This window comes from Dermacentor silvarum, chromosome 4 (assembly GCF_013339745.2).
Source record: "Dermacentor silvarum isolate Dsil-2018 chromosome 4, BIME_Dsil_1.4, whole genome shotgun sequence".
Taxonomy (NCBI): Eukaryota; Metazoa; Arthropoda; class Arachnida; order Ixodida; family Ixodidae; genus Dermacentor; species Dermacentor silvarum.
In genome coordinates, this window is record NC_051157.2 from 89,262,527 (window position 1) to 89,285,365 (window position 22,839).

General features: G+C 46.3%; 1 protein-coding gene across 5 annotated transcripts in view; it reads left to right on the forward strand.

Moving 5' to 3' along the window:
- LOC119450367 (dopamine receptor 1) overlaps window positions 1-22,839 on the forward strand; it is a 439,710-nt gene that overhangs the window by 136,851 nt on the left and 280,020 nt on the right. Inside the window, exon 2 of one of the 5 annotated variants that reach the window (XM_049665832.1) lies at window positions 6,140-6,214. The exons of the other annotated variants lie outside the window; for them this stretch is intronic. The gene's annotated coding sequence lies outside the window, so the exon portion shown is untranslated. The remainder of the gene's footprint in view (window positions 1-6,139; window positions 6,215-22,839) is intronic. 5 annotated transcript variants of the gene reach the window in all.

Below are 22,839 nucleotides of genomic sequence, written 5' to 3' on the forward strand. Positions count from 1 at the left end.
GCACCTTTTGTTCGCGAGAAAAGCTGACTTTGGAGTGTTGTGTGTAAGCTTGAAAGTTGGGTTTTGGGTCTGTGAGTGTGAGTGTCAACCAGCAACAGATACACTCAAGCAATCACGGCGCGGGTCTTCGTCGTCTTCTTCAACGTGCCACGAAAAAACACAGGAGCGCGTCTGCTTCACTAAAACTGCTACAGAAGTTTTGTAGGCTTTGTTTTGACGCGCGTCGGCAGCACACACTTCCGGCGGCTCGTAACGATGCAAGTTCAAAGTTCGCGCCCATCTGCTCCGGCGAGCTGCAGAACCCCTGATTGGAGGCGCGAAGAGAGGTGGCACACCAACATGGCTGCACTTCCATCTTCAAAAAAGTGACGTCAGGGCCTCTCCTGTTTTGTTTCCTTCCTCCATGCACCAGAAAATTATAATCTGGCCTAATTGAGGGCGTGCGTATTGAGTGGCTGCTGGAGTCATGTGAAATACAGAAGTGCGGCAGTTTCGTAGGTTAGTGAGACGCCCTTGGACGCAACGTCTGGTCAGCCCCCAGTGCGCCTAGGGGGCATCCTGATTGGCGCTTTGCGTTGTTCCCACACCCGCGCTTCTCAGTCGAGCGAGCCTCAACGAGGAAATGGGGCCAGCGTACGGTAGCTCATTGGCGCGTCAAGTGCCCCAGTGGCATTTCCACTACGAGCAAGTCGCGAAACTTGAATGGAATTGCATTACTTCAGTCAACCTTGCGGCAAAGAAAAGGGTAGGCCATGCTTCGTTCTGAAACCCCGTAGCAAGCCACCCTCCAGTCCACTTTCTCCAACTGCTTCAGGAGGTCGCACCGACGCAGTGTTCACCTTCGAGTGATGTGAGCCCATTGTCGTTTTTGCATTTATAGACCCGCGTCCAGATCACTTTCTCTTTTGTTCGCGTTGTGACCGTTGCATCTGCTCCGATCTGTTTCCCATCTGCTAATTGCATCTTCTCGAAGTGAAATGTACGTCGTCATTTCTCTTGCATATATAAAAAAGTTCGCCCCCCCTCCATGCGAAATTACACTGATATAAATAACACAGAAACAAAAAGAGAGACAGTGCAAACCACAGGTAAATATAGGCACGGTAGGCTTTGTAATGCGGTGGTGCCCAATGTTAATTTTTCCACGCGTTCTTTTCGAGGTGGCGTTTTTTTTTTTTTCGCTTCGCAGTCTGTACATCTCTACTCGAGCTCGTCTTGTACCGTAACTGGCAAAGAACAAAAAGAAGACAGATGGCGTATGAGCACGTGACGGGGAAAGACTGGACCAGTCGTGAATGACAGCTGCCTGGTTCCTCCTGTCGCGCTGACACCACGTCGCCCAAAAATCTTCTGTTCCCTCCACACGTGCTCCATAGCCATTTTACTTCGCTTCATACCCGTCGACTACCTCCTTGCTCCTTCTATCACCGCCCTTGATCTCTTTCCATTTATCACTATCTCTGCCCTCGCGTTCCGGTTATTTAGCGGCGAGCTCATCCGTGAAAACATACAGGCCCCGCTGTGTCTACAGCGTGCACTCAAACCGCCACACCAAATCTCGCAGTGTTCCACACCACCCCGCACATCCTCTCAACGTCCTCCATGTGACGGTTTACTTACCCTTCATTTACTTGATCAATTCATTCAATTTTTTTTTCGCGGCTTGCGCTGATGGGGACGGATGAGATCACTCTGGACTCCAGCGGTGCGCCGATCAACGTAGTCCTCATTGTATCCTGGAAAGACATTATCCAACAATAAGAAAGGAAGAAGACGAGGCCTTCTTCCTCAGTGAGCACCAGCTTCTCTTGAGTGTCGTGTCGATACATGGGACACTCTTTTCCGGGTGTCTTCGACAGCGATCGTGCGTTAGGCCGGCTTACACATAAGCAACTCGCGCTCTAGCAGGCTCCTTGCGTAAATGAAGCATGCTGTGGCTCGGAAAAAAGGGAGGTGAAGAAAAAAAGGCGCAATTTTTTTTTGCGTTTTGGTCTGGTGGACAATAAACACATCCATCGTGAGGCGGCGGAGTTTCAAGCTGGACTCTTTGTTGGTTCCATGCTGAGAAACTAAGTGGCGCAAGGACAAGGACGGACATGAGGTAGGGCAGCAAACTACGCTGTGTTGTACCACATGTCCATCTCTTTAACGCTGCCCAGTTTCCTAGCATGGCAGAGCAACCAGCCCGAATCGATGCCTTGATCGGCGTCTAAGACATTGTGTGGCGTGTGTCGCTCTTGCTCATGCTTCAACTCTTAGCCCCCTGTTTTCTTTTCTTTTTATGGCGCTGCTTCCGTAAGTATTCACATTCATATAGATAGTAAGCGTCAGTCAATTGGTCGGCGCAGTCATATTATTCCGGAGTGACTAGTAACCGCTGTCGAGATCGTAAAAAAACCAAATGGACAGGTGTTTGTATAGCGTATCCAAATTGATATATCTCAGTCTAGATACACGTCTCAGCTTAGTGTAGTAGTTGCCCTAGCAAAGTACAAGTTCGTTCACGTGTAAACCACGTTCCGTTTGAGGGTTCAGGTCTTCATTTGTCTCCTAATGCCATCTGACTAGCCGTGACAGCGGCTCTTCCCTACAACCCCCTTCTCGACTATAAAAGCTTGCGTACCAGGCAAGATGCATACGTGTAAATCCGAATCAAACTCGCTACCAGAACAAGGGTAAGGCTGCAGCTATTCAATGAGTACATTTCAAAGCCGTACGGAACTTCAAAAGCTGGTTCTTCTTCCAAAAAGAAAAAAAAAACGAAGACGCTCACGCGGAATCCACTTAGCCAACCCCGTGTTTTTGTTCCGTGGTCATGCATTACGTATCCCTACAGACATTTTTCTTTCCCCGAGAAAGCTCTTTCCTGCCGAACCCACTAGCCTCGGGCAAAGCTACAGCGAGAGCTGTGATGGCTACGGAGAATTTCTGCCTTCCAGAAAGCACGGCAGACAAAAGGAGCCTGACGGCCGCCGTTACCACATCTTTCATCATCCTAATGCATGGGCGCGAGCCAGTTATTTCGTTTTGTCGCGATATGTTTGTTCTCTCACCCGCCGATATATCAGAAGAGGAATCCGAATTCGCAGATCAAAAAGACATGTCTCTCCCGCCGGCGGACACACTGAAACCAGCCTTGCTCTCCTGTAGAGAATAAGTGAATTCCGATCTCTGCATTCCTAATGCACCAGTTCCGCCGAAAGGCACCGCCACGTGGCACAAAACACACACACACACACACATGTGTACACGTCCTCACCTCTCGCGCTGTACACGTTTCCCTTTGTGCTGCCTAGCTCTCTGCTCCGTTCGGTTTCCCAAAAGACTCGTAAATGGAGGACCCTCGTCCATCACACAGATCACGCCATCACATTCCGCTCTGGCGAACTGTGCTGTTATCTCTGTGACGTGCCGCTGTTTCGGGGTGTGTGCTTGAAGCCGAGCGGTTCAGGGCGTTCCCGTCAGGATCGTTGTTGGAACTTCTTGCTTTCCCGCTGCTCACTTTGTAGACTCGTCGATTATTGCGCTTGTGTTTCTTCTCGGGCGTCAATCTATGTGATTTTCCGCCAAGAGTCGTGTGGGTTTCTTTTTTATGCTGACAAAATATGATATCACTCGCTGTAGGATGCCAGTCACTCTTTTATGCGGGTTGTTTTATTTTATCATTAACATAATTTTCAAAGATCACCCGTGGCATGTAGCGCAAATTCTACTTCTTGAGCTAGACTACTCTCAGAGGCAGATATTAATTGCAGGAGAAACCAAAGTGAATGTTTGACTGATTAACAAAATTGGGCTAATTAACCTTTAAACAAATTACTTTACAGCACATATTGCAATTTGCGAATTGTAGCCGGTGTCTTCGAAAGTCATTTCCCCTTGGAACGAATTCTGAGGATGGCACCAATTTCGAGATATGCGTTCCCGAAGTTTGGGACAAAACGCATCAGTTATTCCTGAGCTTCAATGCATAAAAAATCGTTTTCTTAAAGAAGTAAGTGAAACTATAGTACAATTTTACCTGAAGTTGGACTGCGCTTATCTCAAAACTGTGCTAGTTTCGGAATTCCTTTCAAGTCGATCTGCCTTAGGAAATATACTGGCTTCAATTCGCGTATGCGCTAAAGTTATTACTTAGAAATTTAATTCGTGAATCTTTTAAATTAGCCATATATGCATTTTGATTTCCAGTGCAAGTGCAAGTAATGTTTGCCACATTGATTAAATAAGATGTGTGCTATATGCCACGGGCGATATTTAAAAATTCTTTTAACGTTAAAATAAAACACCCGGTATATTTAACGGTTGTATATCCAAATGCATTTGGTGCCTGTCCTCTCGTTAGTGTTCCTTATTCACGCCTTTTTTTTTTCACCCTTGATTTCCTAAAGCATATAAATTTACCTAAGAGCACATGGTTCCACATAGAACTAGAGTAAAAATTAGGTCAAATCTATATCTGCGTGGCTGCAAGTCCTTTCCGGCTGCGGAATTAAGCGCAGATAGCATCCAGGAACAGGGGTCAGGGGCCAGACTCACAAAGCTTTTCTTTCGCAAGTTCACTTTGCCACTAGCTGGCCGCCTTCACTAATGATATGTCTGGCATCCGGATTGGCTAAATTTTTTTTTCTTAGGAAAAATTCCAGCGTAAGAAGGTTTTATGAATTTTGGCCCAGCTTCTTTGACGAAAGACCCAAAATGTTTCTGTTTCTTTTACGGTCAATAGTGATGTGTGTGCGATTGTGCTAGTGTTGCGCCATATTCTTATATAGAAACGCGTACGACATTCAATGTTTGTGCATATTTTAATTAAGAAGGCACGTTTAAAGGGCCATCGAACCATATTTGTTTGCACTGCCTCCTAGCACTACATCCTTAAGGTTCCTAGATTTGTTTTACGTTGAGAATATTACATAACACTCGGGACAGAAGAGTAATAACAGGCTTGAATGAATCAACTCATCAAAATATCGATAGAGCTCTTCCGAGTATTTTGTGTGGTTCTTAAGAACACCGCCCTATAGCCGAATAATCTCTACAGCGAATAGACTCCTGCATCCGTATTCACAAAGCTTTGCGGTCGTAGGTGATGTTTTGCTGTTGACAGGCCAGGCCACCTTCGCTAACAATGAGTTCAATGTCAGGATTGGCTAGAATTCACTCTTGTTAACAAATTATAGCGTAAGAGCGTTTTTGTGAATACGAGCCCTGGTTCGGCCAGCCTAAGAGTGCACATAAAGAAATCAACAACAACGCTTCGTGCACCAAGTAGCCGAACAAAATACAGGGATAACAGCGCATAAATTACTTGTGTAACACCCAACAGTGCATTGTGATAGCTGGCTCTAGCCTAGCTTACCTTTCCATCGGTGTGTCATTATTAAACAACAAAAGAAGACAAATAAAGGAAACATGTTTCTACAGATGCACGTGAAAAGTTATCCTCAAAGAAAGCGAAGCACTCTTCTAGGCAGCGTGAACAGTGGCGTCGACAGAAACCAACAAGCTTCATCAGAACTTTTCGGTGTTCTTTTAGCACATGGACTGGAAGTTCGGGGCTTGGGAAAGGCACTGATAGACATAGTTGTTTTATCGCTCTGAAAGCTGAGGCTTTGCATTTGCCCGGCTCTGAGCGTCGCCTTTGTCACATACATGGGACGCGCCTTGCTTTGCTGTTGACTACGTAATTATGCCGCGCAGTCACGCCCTGTCGCCAGACACCGGCCATTGGTGAGCGTGAAGGGAATGGGCCTGTGATGGAAGACAGCTTGGGCAGTAATGGCAGCGCCAAAGAGAGACGAATTTTTCAATCGTCACGTGTGTTCACACTTGTGGATTCTTTGCACAAAGCCGCAAAAGCGCTGCTGTGCTTCTTAAATTGCACCAGCCTAGTTCACCGCTTGTAATTGACTCAACAGTGAAGCCTTAATTGTGCGTGTACCGTTGGAAAGCGTGAACTTCCCGCTTCCTTCTCATCCTTTAAACCCCTTCTCCCTTTCCCCAGTGCAGAGTAGCCTACCGTGCTCAGTCCGGCTAACCTCCCGGCCTTTCTCTTATGCCTTCTCGTTCGATCTTTCTTGTATATTTTAATATAATGCACGTACTTATATGAAAGTCCTTTTTTTCTGCCTTTTTTCAGGTAAGCTCTCACTGGAAAAGGTAGTTGCACCAATCGCTGGAGCTAAACTGCACCGCCTAGAGGAAAGGGAAATAGGTAAGCAGCTTGCAGGCATGCTGACCAACATCACAATTATTTCTTGTTTCTTTTCCTTTTGTTTTCTTTTTATTTCTTACCTTTTTTTTCTTTTTTTGCATTTCACGAGTCTGGGTGAAAAGCTGTTTTACCAGGAGTACATAAGTCCAGACGTATGAGCGCATGTTCTTGCATTAGAAATGATTAAGCCAGGTTGGGTGCGACCGTCTTATCAGTTAAATTGTAGTGTCAGCATACCACTTCTAGTCTAAATTGGTGGAACCTTCAAAGCCACAACTATTCGTAGATGACAGCATGGGCCCATTTCTGGCGCTCATTTCTACAGTTTTGAAGAGAAGTGAACCATTACCCTAAAGTTCTGAAAAATGTGAGAAAAAAATAATTAATATACGGTTCTGCCCTCGCTCCAAACGCTTGGTTTCATCAATGTTTCTATTTATCTCTTCTCTTTAACTTCAAGTTATATTACCTTACTTTCTCCGCACAACACACTGCCAGCAATTAACGAAAAGGACGCCTTTAACTATGACTCACCGAAAGCTTTACGAAAACTGCTTTAGTCTTCTTTCCAAGAAAGCCACAAGAGTCCCGCTTGCTATCAACTCAGCTTGCCACATTTAAGAAACGCACAGAAGGTAACGACCACTTTAAGAAGGACTCAAGAAAAATCTTAAAATGGTAGCGCCGATAATGAGAGGAAAGAAAGAATAAAAGCTCTCGCTTTTATCCCCTCATGCCGAAGAGCAGCAGCAGTGCATCCCCTGAGAGAAGACCGTGCACAAGGACTCCGTTTTTAAGACGGTTGACTCGAGTGCAGACGACAAAGCAAACCATGGGGATTCCGCAAACCGCTTGCGCAGTTTTGCTGAGCCGAAAGCACACTCCTGAGACGATGCTCTTAGGATGATGCTGCTGGCATCTTTGTGGGGGTTCACCTTTTTTCTTCTTTGTGGCGTTGTTTGCCCTTTGTCTCAAGCACTGTGATCCATTCTGCTATCCGTCGGCTGCGAATGAAAAAAAACTCCAGGTCGCATTCGCTCTTAGTCCTGTTTTCGCTTCCCTCCGAGGCCTGAGAGTTAAGCTCTTCAGATGACTGTGAGCCACGGATTTCTGGAAGTATGAGAAGAGACGCAGGACGTCTCGGTGTCGGATGGCGAGCTAGTTTCCTTTCTTTTTCTTTATTTTTCTCCATAGGATGCTCTCGACGAATGTTAAAGGCACAAGTGAAAGCAATTACGTGCTGAAGCGAAGCCACAGGAACGAGAAAGAGGTAGAACAAAACTGGCAATGTTTGCAGCCGTGACTAACACTCAGAATGAGCGATTCTTTCGAGTAGGAGCCAGGCTTTAGAGGCGGTAATGAAGGCGCGCATTTGTTTGATTGCGCTCCAAGTCTTTCCCTCGCAGTGCGACCTCTTGCTGTCGCATTAGGCCTGCTTCGCGCACCTATCAACCGGCCTCCTTAGCGAGCATTTCTTGTGGAAAAGTTTCTCGAGGGCTCATGCGTTTTACTAAATGCCTGTGCGTCTATGAAGGGATGCTTCAGAAATTTAGATTGAGAAACAGTGCAGGCTGTGTGAAGTTTTTTTTTTTTTTGACCACCCGTATTTCAGAGAGTTAGAAAACTGCTCGCACGATGACACAGTCCACATGTACTGTGAGAACTACACGAAGGAGGCTTGGGAAAGTAGTTGCTCGGTTAACGTGCTATTCTATGTGCGAACTCGAAGTGCGAGCTCCTGCTTGGACGTATGAAACAGTGTAATCTCCATAGAAATGTTTTAACGTTTAAGACGCTTCAGGTAATTTCTCGCACACATGATAGAGCCGCAAAGTATCAAATCATATGTGCCTGTACCGCCGGCATGAACGCCACCAATTATTACCAATGTTATCCTTACAACGCCTAACTATATGTAATGCCACGTGTGTTGAAATACGTTTTATGTCTTACTGGTATTGTTGCTAGCCGGCTTGTGGTCTTTGCCGCTGCTACGGATGATGACGACGATGACTGAGATTAAAAGACGACGAGGTCACGCTGTTAACAGAAGGGTCGGCTCTATGCTGTGGCTTTCTGTTGGATTTATGTTTGTAGTTGCAGCCTTATTTTACGTGACAATGCGTGGAAACTACAAATAGGGCTTATTATACAGACAGTGCAGGACACATTTCCTTAACTTTGTCTCTTCAGCCTTAGTTCAGAACATGTTTATGAATGTGCGCCGACAAGCTGGATATGAGATCTTCTTTAGATGCACATAGAAACATGGGAAGGTAGGCTGCGTTGAAACGCCTATACCAAAATCCCAAATTATCAATCACTTAAGCATACATATACACCACACAGAGAAAACAGCAGGCTCTCAATTCTTTTGAGGACACCACACTCAACCGCTTGAAGAGGAGAGAAAGAAAGAGAAGAGGGCGGACAGCCCGCTGGATGCAATCGCAAACGAACCGCAGTCGTCGTCGTCGTCGTCGTCGTCGTCGTTGTTGTTGTTGTTGTTGTTGTTGTTGTTGTTGTTGTTGTTGTTGTTGTTGTTGTTGTTGTTGTTGTTGTTGTTGTTGTTGTTGTTGTTGTTGTTGTTGTTGTTGTTGTTGTTGTTGTTGTTGTTGTTGTTGTTGTTGTTAACTGCTGCCGAACGGGAAAGTAGGATACATCATAGTCGGCCAGCTAAAAACAAGCGGCAAGGCTTGGTCAAAATTATTGCATAGGACAACCTCAACCTCGCCCGTTTGTCATCAATATGCACTGTTTAAATTATACTTGCGCAGACGCTTCATGATACGGCTGAATGAAGAGAAACATGACAAACTGTAAAAATAAAATGAAAATCGGTCTTTATCATTTATCACAACGCTCCCTTGAGCTGGTGACATATTTCCGCTTTTCCGTCGCGTTCCTGACGCTTTGTAGACAGAGACGAATGTTCGAGTCTAGGTCAACTCTAAGTTTGACTTCGCGATGTCAATCATAAGATTTAGAATATGCATCATATTTCCGTTTTCTTAAGTAACACAGGCATCTAATGCCAATAAACAGGCTGCATAGACTCATGACCACAGATATTATTCCCCGCTGTCGAACAGTGTTTACCTTGTACCGCTCATTCGAAGGCACATTTAGTCCACTGCGGTGAACGAACCGATTCCAACGTACGGCGTCAGTCTTCCCATGCGGTCTATGGCACGCGAAAGCCCTGTGGCACCTTTAGCTTTGCAGCCGTTCTTCCCTCGTCTTATCTCCTCTCCTTTCCTTTATTTCCTTACTTGTGTGTTTGCCGCTGTCACCGGTGCTCTGCTCGGTCTTCCGTCGCCTATAGGCTCCCATCGACGTCATTTGCTCAGCGCTTGCCGGGATTTCCAGACGGGGTCCCCATCTCTACGTGTGTGGAAGCTGGGAACAGAATCTGTTACGCAGCTGGCTGCCCAAACAGAAACCTGCATCGCGTACCTGTCGCTCGGCACTGGGCGATGCTAAGACGGATGGCGGTAGATCGATGGCGTGGTTTATGTAAACAAAAGTGAGGACAACATGCCACCGAGCTAGACGAGAAAAAGCTGGGCGCAGGAATAAAACCACGTTTCGCGTGTGCTGGGCGTCCTTGAAGGGCCGAGATAGCGGGAGCTATCGTTGCGTGCGGCCACATCACAAAATACTGCGCCCTATACTCCTTGTTTTCAGCCACCTCATTGTTATTATACCGCGCTTTTTTGTTTCGAGAGAACGTGCGAGGGAGGATACTCTGTTTGGGTCTGTCGGCATTTGTGTATGTGTGTATAAGCGTACGTGTGCGTGGGATGTATAAGCATAGCGCCAGTGTGCTTGTGTACCTGTCAGTGAAGTCTGTGCGTATGTGGGGGTTGGCGTGATTGCTCGTGGGTGTCTATACGGCGCTTGCGTGTTCACGTGTCTCGATGTGGCGGACAGTGGCAGAGGAGCGATAACCTGCAATTTCTACTGTAAGCAAACATTGAAACAGCGTCGTTCTAGATGAACCTTTCAAGGTGTTCGAATCAAAGGTTATAACAACAATAAGAAGTAAAGATTTAGAAAGCATGAAGAGTGAGAAACGTGTTTCAGCCTCTCTGTTTGCGTATGGGTTAGCATTTTCATAAAAATCAGAATTACGCAAAGCGCATCTCTGTGCTAGAAACATCTAGAAATTCTCGCTATATTTCCTAAACGATGATGATTAAAGTGGCTGGAGCAAGTGCTAGAAAAAAATTGTTCTTAATTTGCCTCCTAGATTTCAAACAGCATGTATGATTATACAGCTGCTGGTTCTGAAGAAAAAAATAATTCTCTAGAAACACAATAATTATGCGAGTCGCTCCTAATGTTTCTGTATGCTCTGCAGTTGAGTGAGGGAAACCATGCGAGTAAACATACACAAATGTGATAGCGTTGCGATCAGGTTCAATCGCTACTGTTCTATTCTTTACTTTAGGAAAAGAGAGCATAGGGTACCAAATTTGTAGGTGGTCCGGTGGCAAACGGTTTTTACAAATAGGGCTCGAGGGGCAGTATTTTGTAAGAGTTATTTTTATCTATTATTGTTTCTTTACATTTGTCATTGGATCGAGCGAAACCGTGTCCTTGGCATCTCTAGAGGATAGAAGATAAGAAGAATGAAATTTAATGACAAGGATGGCTCAGTAGACTGAGCAGAGGAGAGGGCCAATGGCGGGGGTTATAAAATAAATAAACATTTATAAAACATATCATGTTCGTAACCGGCCGGTCAAGCCGGCCTCTCGCACTAACTCCCTAGGAGATTTGATAGTTCGCCGGGCGTCGGCCTGAGAAGGTGGCGTACTTCATGCCGCCAATAAGATAAATAATTAAGACAATTAAAGGATAAAATACGGCCACGTATTTAACACTATCGGTCACAAAACAGTAGTGTACGGGGTTGGCCGGCTCACGAACGCTAGCCAGTCTTGAAGGTTAGACGTATATGATAACCGAATCTTATAGAAACAGATTTAGGCCCTTAATGTAGTGGTTATCATTGTCATGTAGACTGCAAGACCTCTCTTTGTCTTGGTTTGTTTTGTTTCTTCCTTTTTTTCTTTTTTTTCTGTTTGCCTATAAGTTATACATATTCCTTGAACAATATAGTTCAAATAAAAGATCAATGCTCGATGCATAAGTCTATCTGCAGAAAATCTACGCGCATTATAGCTAAACAATCCTAGACTTTTTTGGAAAGAAAACAACTCTGACCAACGACTTCCATCTTTACTAGAGAAAAAAATTCAGGGATATCTCCCCCGAGAATTTGTTGCCGTGCTACTAAGGTAGATGATCCTTAACGAAAACGCTGACGCAGGACACATAATGCAGACTAAGGCCAACAGAAAGCGCGTTTGCTTGTACTTTTTTTTAATACTGTTATCTGTGTTGAAAGTGTTGGTGCCTGTAGATGGCGCCGGCTGTGCTCCTATTCTCTTAATTCATAGATGTGCCCGAACGATGAAAAAGTTTAACACAAAGAACAGAGAGAATATAGTGAAAACCTTTCTAAAGTTTACATGCACACACATACAAATAGATCGTTTGTTATGATAAAAGATGTTCCGGAGCAATTCATGAAGTTGAAATGTTCACATGGAAGTACAAATTGCGTCCTTCATTTGTGGCAACCACGGCGGCAACCACGGCGGCAACATTGCCTCGTCGTTCTTGGCTTTTTCTTTTCCGTCTTTCTCGATGCACTGCGCATCACCAGACGTCGTGAAATAGAACCACACTTTCTTAGATCGCGTCTCAAGGTCGCAATGTCATCGGCGTCACCATCTTGCGCGTAGCCTCCACACCTAAAAGAAAAACAAAGAGAGAGAGAGAGAGAGAAGGAGGAGGGCGCCGAAGATGGCGTCGAAGAGGGGAAAGAAGCGGAGGGTGGTTCGAGAACCACGATACCCCGATAATCTCGTCATACCGATGTGCGTTTTCGATCGCCAATCGTTGCGCTACAAGTTTGAGCATGGCGCGTCCCGCCCAGAACCGCTGTTTTCTCACGCATCGCGAAGCGTTTTCTCTTGCACGAGTCATTAGCCCGCTCGAGGGGCCTGTAACGACTTGGTCGCGCTCGTTTCTTTTGCCCGAGCAACAGCAACTCTACGGTGCCCCTTGAACGAGGGCTTATTTTGCCTGCGAAAAAGAAGAGGTGCGCATGCCTCACCTGGTCTCGCTCCCAGAAGGTGACTTCGATCCATTTTGCGTATGTATACAGTGGGAAGGGCCGTCGTAAAAGGGGGCGCTCTCCTGTTCCACCGTGCAAGCGGCAGCAGCAACAGCAGAGCTGAGAAACGTGCTCTCGACCGATAAACCAGAAGCCCAGAAATAAGCGTCATCGATTTTAATGATTCCCCACTCGAGAGCGAACCATCTGTCCAGGAAAGGCCGGAGTGTGGCCTTGAGCTCAGTGGAGCACCCGGCGACCTCGGAGATTTTAAGCGTCCGTGGCTCGTTTAGCACGGGTGCAATATACGAAAATCGGGAGACGAGCAAACAGGCCGAGAGTGTTCACGCTGATGGTGCGCTGGATGTCCAGGTTTCGTCTTCCTAACGGTTGGTTCTTGCTGCATATAGGCTGTTCTCTGCTGAATCGCCCAGAAAACGGTCCTTAGATGGAGTGCTTTAAAAGTGGCTGGCGATGTGAACGTCTTACATAATCACATGATGAAGTCTAGGGTTCGACGGAAGCCCGTCTGGTCGGGATGAAACATGAAGCATTAAAACGTCAGGCACCGACCAAAAGAAATGCTAAAAATGAATAATAGACGTTTCTACTTCGCTACGGAAGTCTTGTTCGTTTCGGCTTCCGTAGCGAAGCCGAAAGGTCTTTTATTCATTTTAAGCATTTCTTTTATTCGGTGTCTGTCGTTTTATTGCTTCATAATCACATGATGATGGCTCGTATTCGTTGCATGAAATGTAGCCTCAGCACTTCGCTCAACTCTAGCATTGCATTATTTGTGGCTATTGTAGCGGTCGTTCTTTTCCGCTAGGCATTACAGAAGTGGCGTTCAAGTAAAAAGGAGAATATTAGGTTGACTGTGTACGCTAAGTGTTGCGTAACAGCTGCAGGGATGACACTTTGCGCGTACAACGTGATATTTTAATGTATACCAGTAGTGGTATTATTGCGCAGCGTTCTGAACTTACAACTTACCTTATGGACGCCTCCCTGGTTAACTGTACTTCTATCTGGCGACTGTAGTCAAGAGCTCCGAGCTAGGTTTACATGCCTAGCCGTCCGTCCTTTTCATAATGCCGTCGACGTCGTGTGGGGTCGCCAAGCCACCTCCTCATCTTTAGCTTCAACATTACCACATGGCATTGCCGTTAAGGACGAGGAAACTAAGGCACTGTTAAAGTTATTACAACAGACCTACACAAGCTGCTGAAGAAATATTTCTACCTCACCCTCCCCCGTTCCCGAGTGTATAGGGTAGCAAACCGGATTTCCCTCTCTGTTTCATGTTCCTGCCTTCCCCCTTTCTTCCGTCTCTCTCTCTCTCTCTCCTTCTCTCTCCCTATTAACACATGGTAAACAAAAAGAAAGCTTCATTCACCACTTCCAATGAAGATGGGACTTACGCTTTTGCGGTAATGTGAAATCAGTTGGGAGAAAGGCAGAAAGTGTGTATATAAAGATAGGTAAGTTAAACCACTGATAGTTTTGACTGACTACCCCGCACGAGAAGAAGGGGGTACGAGGATGAAAGGAGGAAGAGACTGCAACGGGAGAGGAATATAGAGGATCACAAACTAAGTAAACCGCGTGCACTTTACAACGGTAACAGGCGGCGCTCTTAGAGTTTATCATGTAAGCCCGTAGACTTCAGGAACTTGAGCCCCGCAAATATAGCCTTCTGTACCTATAATGTTTCTTCGGGAGCACTGGCCAAGAACGTTTCGTTCTAATACATTGCCATTACGCGACGTGTGCGTTGAGAAAATTTGCGCGGTGCCTCGTGCTCCACGCAGACATTGAGAAATGGGACGTTTTTACGTGAATTGCGTAGGACAGACCAAGCGGCATCCAAGTAGTGAACAAAGATGGTGTTGTTGAAGAAGTTCTTTTAAAGCGAATATCTTTATTTGGCTCTTTCGGCCCTTTTAGCGGTAGGTACGATCGTGTTCGTAGGACTGCCGATACAAAGGTGCGGATGCGAAGGGCACGGGCTGTCGCGTAACTGAGTGAGCGAGTTGTCGGGCGGAAATAAAGAGAGAAGGCAGGGATGTTAACCAGAAATGCGTCTACTTGGCTACCCTACAATGAAGGACGGGAACGGGGGACTATAACGATGAAATACAGAGATGTGTTGGGGGAAGGAACGACGCGGTGAGCTCCTTGAGATACTTAAGACGCTCAAGCAGCTCCGCGATCTTTGGGGCGTCTGAAAATTTAGAGAGAGAGAGAGAAAGGTAAAGGAAAGACAGGGAGGTCAACCAGAGGTTATCTCCGGTTGGCTACCCTGTACCTAGTAGCCAGCCTTCCTTTAGGTGAAAGGCAGAGAGGTTAACCAGACTAAGTGTCTGGTTGGCTACTCTGCACAGAGGGATGGGGTAAGGGCAGAAAAGATTAGAAAATTTAGATGTTGCGCTTGGAGAGGTGGGGCAGAACATCCCTCCTCTATTCTGCCTGCATATTCCCCTGCGGCGGCCGCGAGAGAGGGTTCTGCCAGAGAGCAGAATACCAGTCGCCTTCTACGCTGGCATTCGCGCCGCTGGAGACAATACGCATGATCGACGAATAGGCTTATATAGATAAAGACACCTATGCTACCGGCACAGATGCGCTGAACAGTGGCTACGTTGTCTACCAAATTATTTAATGAGACAGCGAGCATTATACCATAAATAGCCTCAGTGTTAACAATATGCGCCATCCAGCGTGTCATTCCTTTTATAAAGCGTGTAGCTTTCTAGAAGCATTCGGCTATTAGCTCACACTGACACTCATCGTCGATGGTTTCCGGAGAATTTCTCTAGAAGATAGCGCTATTATTTTAGAAGAAATCAAGCGTGCAAGATCGATGGCGATGCCCACAGTCGGAGTCCTCTGCTGCCGCAGTAAAGGAGTTCAGGCACGAAGAAATCTTGAAAACCCGCTATGTTTCTTACGTTCTTTTTTGTTTTTCTTTAAGGTTGGTACGCACTCTCCGTGGTATGTGTGCGCGTGTTATACGTATGAGGGAATGAGTAGCACACTGATTTCCAAACCGTGCCATAATGTCCAGCTCTAAGGTACGTTATCTTCTATCTGCTCATTTGCCGGCTCATAATCAATAACATCAGCAGTTTTTTTTTTTCTGGTTCCGTATAACTTGCATATCTATTACGTTCTTCGCAGTTCATGGTCTGACAATGTAGTTTGTTTCTTTGCAGTCACTTTTTTCCTTAGCTAACCTAAAACTTACAACACACCTGACTCAATTAAAAACACTTTTGACACCGTTCCAATGAGAATGCGACGTTTGTTTCGTGCCTGGGAAACCTAAGCTTACATGCCAACAAATTAGAGCATTCAGCTTTTTAAAGCGAACAGCTCTTTCTGTGGCTCTTTCAACCGTTTTCGTGGTGGTCGGACGTCCACCGCCGATACAAAGGCACCGATGAAAAGGGCGCGTTCCCTCTCCCCCTCTGGCAGATGCGGGAGAGGGCTAAGGTGGCTGATGAAGAGGATGGCAGTGGCTTTCCACGGCGCCGCTCGCGCCACTCTAGACAACGCACATATGACGAATCAACTTATATGTTGAGCCACCTATACTACCGCTACAGATGTGCTGGTTAACGGACGGATCTCTAGGGAATTACGCAATAAATAAAAAAACCCTTCACTGCAACAAATAAGCGCCTTCAAAGGCATATTTACTTTAATAAGGAGGAGGAGAACAAGAGGTCAAAGGCAGAGAGGTTAATCAGATTAAGTGTCTGGTTGGCTACTCGGCACAAGGGGATGGGGTAAGGTCAGAAAAGATTAGAAATCTAGATAAGATTAAACGAAAAAGGAAGAAAGAAAGAAAAAGGAACGCATCAGTTCTCACATTCTATAGTTTTTCAATAAGTCCTGTTTCCTTTAAAAAAGCACACTAGCGCTTTTAAAGCAGTTCGCGCCGACGGTCAGCTGGGACCAGGGTCCAAGAATTATGGCTTCTGTAAGGGGACAGCTGTCAATCTTGTCAGTGCGTGGCACTGAGGACTTTTCTTTGTGCACTAAAACGACAATCACACAGAAGGTGTGCTATCGTCTCTTTGCACCCACAAACTTCACAATCCGGACTTGTGGACATTCCTGATAAGTTAGGAGTACGCGTTGGTAAAAGCTACTCCAAGCCATAGGCGACAAATGAGAATTGCCTCTCATCGTGGTAAGCCATGTGGAGGGCGTAGCTTCAGATCAGGATCCAGGGAATAAAGACGCTGGTTTCTAGAGCCTGCCGAATTCCATTGGGCTATAGCGGCAAGCTCGCGAGCAAGCGTACGGAGCTGTCCGCTGCGTCTGTTCTGAACATATGGATAGCGACGCAATCGACACTGGTATAGTGAAGATCGAGCGGCTGCGTCTGCTTGCTCGTTTTCAAAGGATACCGCAATGACTTGGCCGCCATTTAAATACGATGTCATATCCTTTGTCAACTGCCCGATGGTGAATTTCTCGTGTGTCCGCGACAATTTGTTCGTGGGGTCCACGGCGTAGTGCAGAGAGCAAACTACGGAGGGCTGCTTCGGAATTGCAGAAGATGGAACATTTCTGAGGCGTTTCCTGATCGATTAATTGAATTGCTGTCCGCAGAGCAGCAAGTTCGACAGCCGTCGTCGATGTGAAGTGCGATGTCCGGAATTTTATCACTGCAGATTTTTCTGGTACAAATACTGCAGCTGCTGCACTGGAGTGCATGACCAACCCATCGGTTTAGACATGTAAGCGGTCACTGTGGACTTCATGGAGTAGCAATAATGCTGTCTGCTTCAATGCTGCTGACGGCATTTGTGCCTTCTTCGTGATGCCTGGAATGGTAAGGCTTACTCGAAGTCAATGTACAGACCACGGGGACAATGAAGGCCATGCTGCTGGGACGTAATTCGATGGTAGCGATGCTCCATGAGGTAGTCAGGAGACGGCTAAAACTCGTATGCGACCTAGTTGTTTGCAGGCAAGCAAGGTAGTGAAAGGGTATCCTTGCGACATGTCGAATGTGCACTCTTAGTTTAAAGCGTCGACCGCAATGTACGTTGCTATAGGGCAGTCAGGCGCTATGGCGATTGGGGTTGCTGTGGATGTACACTTAGGCAAACCGAGGCCCGTCCTAAGAACTTGGGCTTGTACACTATGAAGTGTGCGAAGGTTGGTTTTACTACTGTTACCCAGCACGGGCAGACTGTATCTTAGGAAGCCCATAAATAATCCATGGTACACCCGCAGCATCGATTGTACAGACGCGCCCCAAGACTTCCCGCCGACAAATTGGAATACATGGACTATTGCAATCAACCTCTTCTTCACATCTGAAATATGTGGTGTCCAAGACAAATCGCTGGTCGCTGATGACTCCAAGTAAACGGTGCTTTGTTTCGTAAGGAATTACTTGCCCATTTATGCGTATAACATTCGGAATAATTGTTTTGCCCGCGAATGCGACTAATCGCCACATTTATGAGGATCCTTTAATAATAAGCTGTTCCTATAATGAAGCGAACAGCCTTCTATAGGCGTTCGGATATCCGTTTAATCATCTTCCATGGTTTCTGCGCATTTTTTTAAGCCAGCGCAGCTGTACAGCGCTAGTGACAGTGCTTTATAGCATGCAGAGGTCGAATCACTGTCGCGTCACTCACTCAGTGGTTGCGCGGCCTCGCATACAGACATGCACATGCATTCAGACAGAGCGTAGAAATCGTCGCGCGAAATATTCTCTGGCTCAGCGGGAGCCCGACAAGCGCTACAAGATCAACAGGCGGGGGCAAGCCCTACACTACACACTGCGCCCGCAACTGTAAGGCCGCGAAACGGTGCGAAAGGAAGCTGCGTGGTTCGATTTCGGTATGGAGGGATCTTCATTCCGTCACTCCTCGTTTTTATTTATTTTTTTTCGTGCCCGGCGCTTACTCCGCAATTCGATTTCCATTTCCAGTCAGGTCTTCGTTGGTACACGCCCCCCATAACTCCATGCTTCTTTTCTTTTCTTCGTTTCTTCCACTCCGCGGCTTCAGTGCGCAAAGCGACCCCGAAAGAGAGGCTTCCGAATAGTTGCGCGCCGGATCCAAAAAGCGTGTGCCGGTGAACGCATTTGCGCAGCTTTGCCTTTGTCGCTTGTTTATTCCTCTCAGTGGAACGACGAGGGAGACGTTGTACGCTACCTCTGATTTTATTTTATTTCTATTTGACTTCCTTGGTCGCGCCTCCTAAGGAAGATGGCACGATTGCCTGTGCAGCCAATGATTGCAGGCCCGTCTCGACCTACAGTTCCGTTTTCTAGTAGGGCACTATAGTACCGCAAGAAAAAAAAATAGAGCTTCATGCGTCGAATGATTGACTGAAAAAGAAAAAAAAGAAAGAAAGGATATTGCGAAACTAGGAACCAACACGCGAAGAAACGCAAAGAGGTCCTTCGTAATACAGGAAAGTTACGGTTTTAGTTCGAACCCTGACTGAGTATATCGATATCGCTTTTTTTATCTGTGAAAATACTACGTTCTTTATTTCTCGTCAATATTTGTGATGGCACATTCTGTGATCTGAAGAGAGGTCGCTGTTTATATGTGCCGGAGAAAGATTTGCGGACGCTTTCCGTGAACGCTCTCCCCTTCCTGCATTTCAGGAACGATGACAATGCTTTTATTTCTTCGGATTCTGCGTCGGTAAAGTTGTAGCATCCGGGTGGGCATTGGTGAAATGGACTTGCTGGCGCTTCGTGTATGTCTGCACTTCTCTTTCTTACTCTGCTTTGTGACGGGCTTTTGTCGAGAAAGAAGAGAGAGAGAAACTCTATTCAAGAAATTGGGTGAACATGCCGCTGCCTTTGTATGCTGCAGAATATTTTTCCGGTGTAAAAATCATTATGAAGTTAACAACATTTCAACAGAAAGTTCGCAGCTGTTATCGTGCAGGAAAATCGCCCTTTTGTTTGGCATCAAGGTCAGCAACTTTATTTCTTGTGAAGGGAGGTTAATTCAAGCAAACGGAAGAACTCGTGCTGCCCGCCTGCTGTTGACATGAGGAACACTCAGTCACAAAAGACCATTTAGCTTTCATCTTAACCATCTCCTCCATGCACATTTTTTTTTTTTTTTGCTCGGGTTACCACGTGGCATAATGTGAATGAAATTATATGTAAGCTTAGAGGCCCGTTTCGAGCACTCAGCGCAAGAATGAACCATGAAATGCATTTTACATGAGTCATCGCCCGTGGTTATCTTGTAGGTCAGTTCTTAATTCACATTGCCTGGGCGCATTTTTCTCGAACCATGTTTGTCCAAAGGAATGTGCAAAGTAGATGACGGGCATCCGCTGCAGACAGAAAGGAAGCTCTTCAGACAGTGGTCATTTTCTTCGTATTGTATATAGGGACCCCAGGCACAAGTGGTGGCGGGGCGCCTAGGCCTTTAATCTCCTGAGAGAGACTTCTTACACCCGAGAAAGATTTTGGGTAAGGGAGCAAACACGCGGAGTGATGGGGGCCGCCCCCGTATTCCGTCGGAGTAGAGAATTCTGTGCAATGAGGACGAAGTGGGCATTGAACAAGACGGATATAGGAGGGGTTACAGCGGGGTGAGAAGAAGTCAGCATTGCTGTCTGCAAGGTCATTGCTGTGGTCATGACCGCGTGCCTGCACCCAGTGCACTGTAATGTTAACACCTGAAGACTTTTAAATATATGAGTCTGCTCAGAGATGTTCACAAACTTGCTTAAGGTGTATAACTGCACTGATGCACAGATACGGGCTTCATTGAGGCTAGGCAAGTTGAGGAGAGCTTCTGCCGCATTCTGAAAGCCTGCGGCTCAAATAAAAGCGGATCCGAAAAGTATTTTGCATAGCTGTGGGTAGATTGGATCCAAGGATGGGTTGTACTTAAGAAAGTCATTTCTCCTTCTCTTTAGTTAACCGCCGTGCCCGTGTAGGCCACGCAGCGAACCCTATGTGTGGTCGCTTCAATTGCTGGAATGGGTTGAACCCGTCGGCGGAGCTTGGTTGTCTCGTTAGTGGTAATCGTCATGTAATATGCCACGGTGGAAGGTCATGCAAGCTCGTAGTTACGGGGAAATGTCCGTATAAATAAGAATGAAGCGCCGTGAGTTAAGGAACCTGGTGTCTTCTAAGATTTCTTGCTTGCACTCGCTGATTGAAACGTGAATGAGTAAGTAAGCGAGCCGGCGAGCGAACAACGAACGAACGAACAAACGAATGAGAGCGCTTAGCACTTATAACAGTTTCCTATGAGACGTTCCCTCAAAAGGACTGAATGTTGAGCTAATTTGTTTGGTTTCCTCTCTGGTGTAATGGCACTCCACAAGGTCAACGAAGGCAGGAAGAGACGCGTAGGACACAAAAGTGAACTCTCAAATCAAGCTTTAATCAGAAACAGACAGAATATATATTACCACGCGGTAACATGTGGTAATGTTCGCACAGGAATGGGCCCGGTGTACTGTGGCGCCATTACATCGCAAAACAAAACGTTTACTCTTTAAGTCACGATCACGTCAAGACGCATCAAGTTTCTCGAAATTCCTTGAAAAAAAAAGACAAATAACCTAGTTACAACGCTAACAACGACGAAGCACGAGTTACAACACATACAGAAGTCCTTGGAAAGAACAGAAGGCAGTGAAAAAAAAATAGAAAAACGGTAAGACGCCTCGTAAGATTGCGCAGCGTCGATGCGAAGTGCTCGACCCAATCGAAGGGTGAACTGTTTACGGCGCGCTCGCTGTCGGTGCCAGCGCACGCTGCACGTTATGGAGCGGCAGCGTGGTTGAGTTTACCCAGCGCATGCGGCAACTTCTCGCTCGTCGGCAGAGCGGTGCTGACAGCGCGAGTGGCACCTCAGAACCTGTCGGCGGTTGTCACGATAAAAGCCGACGCAAAGGTGACGGCACTTCAACGAAAATATTTCGCACCGCGGCGGCGCCTTGAGTGCGTTTGTTCAACCTCGCGTCGGATTCGCGGAAGAAACGACGCCAGCTTACCTTCTGCGAATTGTGAACATTGTTGACATATTACGCCTGCTTTCTCGCGCATGCGACATTTCTGCCTTTTTAATAATTTATTTTTGTTAGTATTTGTCTTTCAGTGATTTGGCTGTCAAAATGAAAGACTGATTTTTTTTTCCGCCGCTGCACTCTTGTTGCCTTTAAATTATTTACTCACGCAAATTTCTCGTGCGAAGAGAGTTACTGTTTGTTTGCATGACGATATCGGAAACAACCGATAAAATAAGCGAATGGCTTCTTGAAAATTGTTTTTCAGCGTACGCACATGTATAGCCATTGGAGATAGCTCTCGACAAAAGCTGGCATTTCGTGCGTGAATTTTATACAAATGGCGCTGGAACAGCGTCTTTCTACCCGTTTTAGCGGCGCCCTTTTATTTAGCGACATGGGCTGTAACGCTTGCGCATAAAGTGCTATTAAGATACGTGCATTTACCTAAATAGATTCAACCTGTCATTCAAGAGAGGTCGTTGATGTCTCTTTTCTGCGTCGTGTTAGCAGCAAATCTTAAGGTTTAATTAGGGTATACTCGAAAGCGATACGTTAATTTGGCTCTTTCGTACTGGTCGTTCGTCGCTCTCCTAACCACATACGCAAGCGTCTCATTAGATGGACGGCCTGAAGAGGGCGACGGAATGAGCAGATGATGGCGTGGAGCGGATAAGAGTGTGAGAGAGAGAGCAAGGAGAGGAAAGGCAGGGAGGTCAACTAGACGAGCGTCCGGTTTGCTACCCTACACTAGGGGTAAGGAAAAGGGGGAATAGAAAGAGTAAAATAGGGAGAGAGTGAGTACTGAGTACACGTTGGACGATGTACGGGGACACTATAAGCGGTCTCTTAAACCGGTGCACTTCAAGTAGTGCACTAGTGCCCGAATCGCTTTTTGCGCCAGTGACAGGTGTAGCCACGGTCCGAGTATCTTTGACTCAGAGAACGGTCTCGAGTCCAGTCGGTTTAAAGTTGTCCTGAGAGCGAGGACAGGTACACAATAGGTGAGAGGCAGAAAGAACGAAGCTGCTGGATGGCTCACCAAATAGCTCAACACTGGGCAGCACAGGTTGTAGTAGGTTGTATATCAACACGGGACAGCACAGGAGTAGTAGCAGCAGCAGCAGTAGTAGTAGTAGTAGTAGTAGGAAGCATTTATTGTACAAAATATGACGAACGGTCTTCAGGCTGGTGGGGGCCCCCTATTCTAGGGATCCGCTTGCGTGAGCTCTTCGGCTCGTCTGGACAGCACAGGACAGCAATAGGTTGTATATGTAGCCATCGCTATTACCCCTACAGGTGTGCCGATCGCAGGCTATGTTCTCTACGGAATTATGCAATGAAATAACCAACGGTACATAAATATCCTCAGTGCAACAAATGTATTCCTTCGGTCGCATAATTC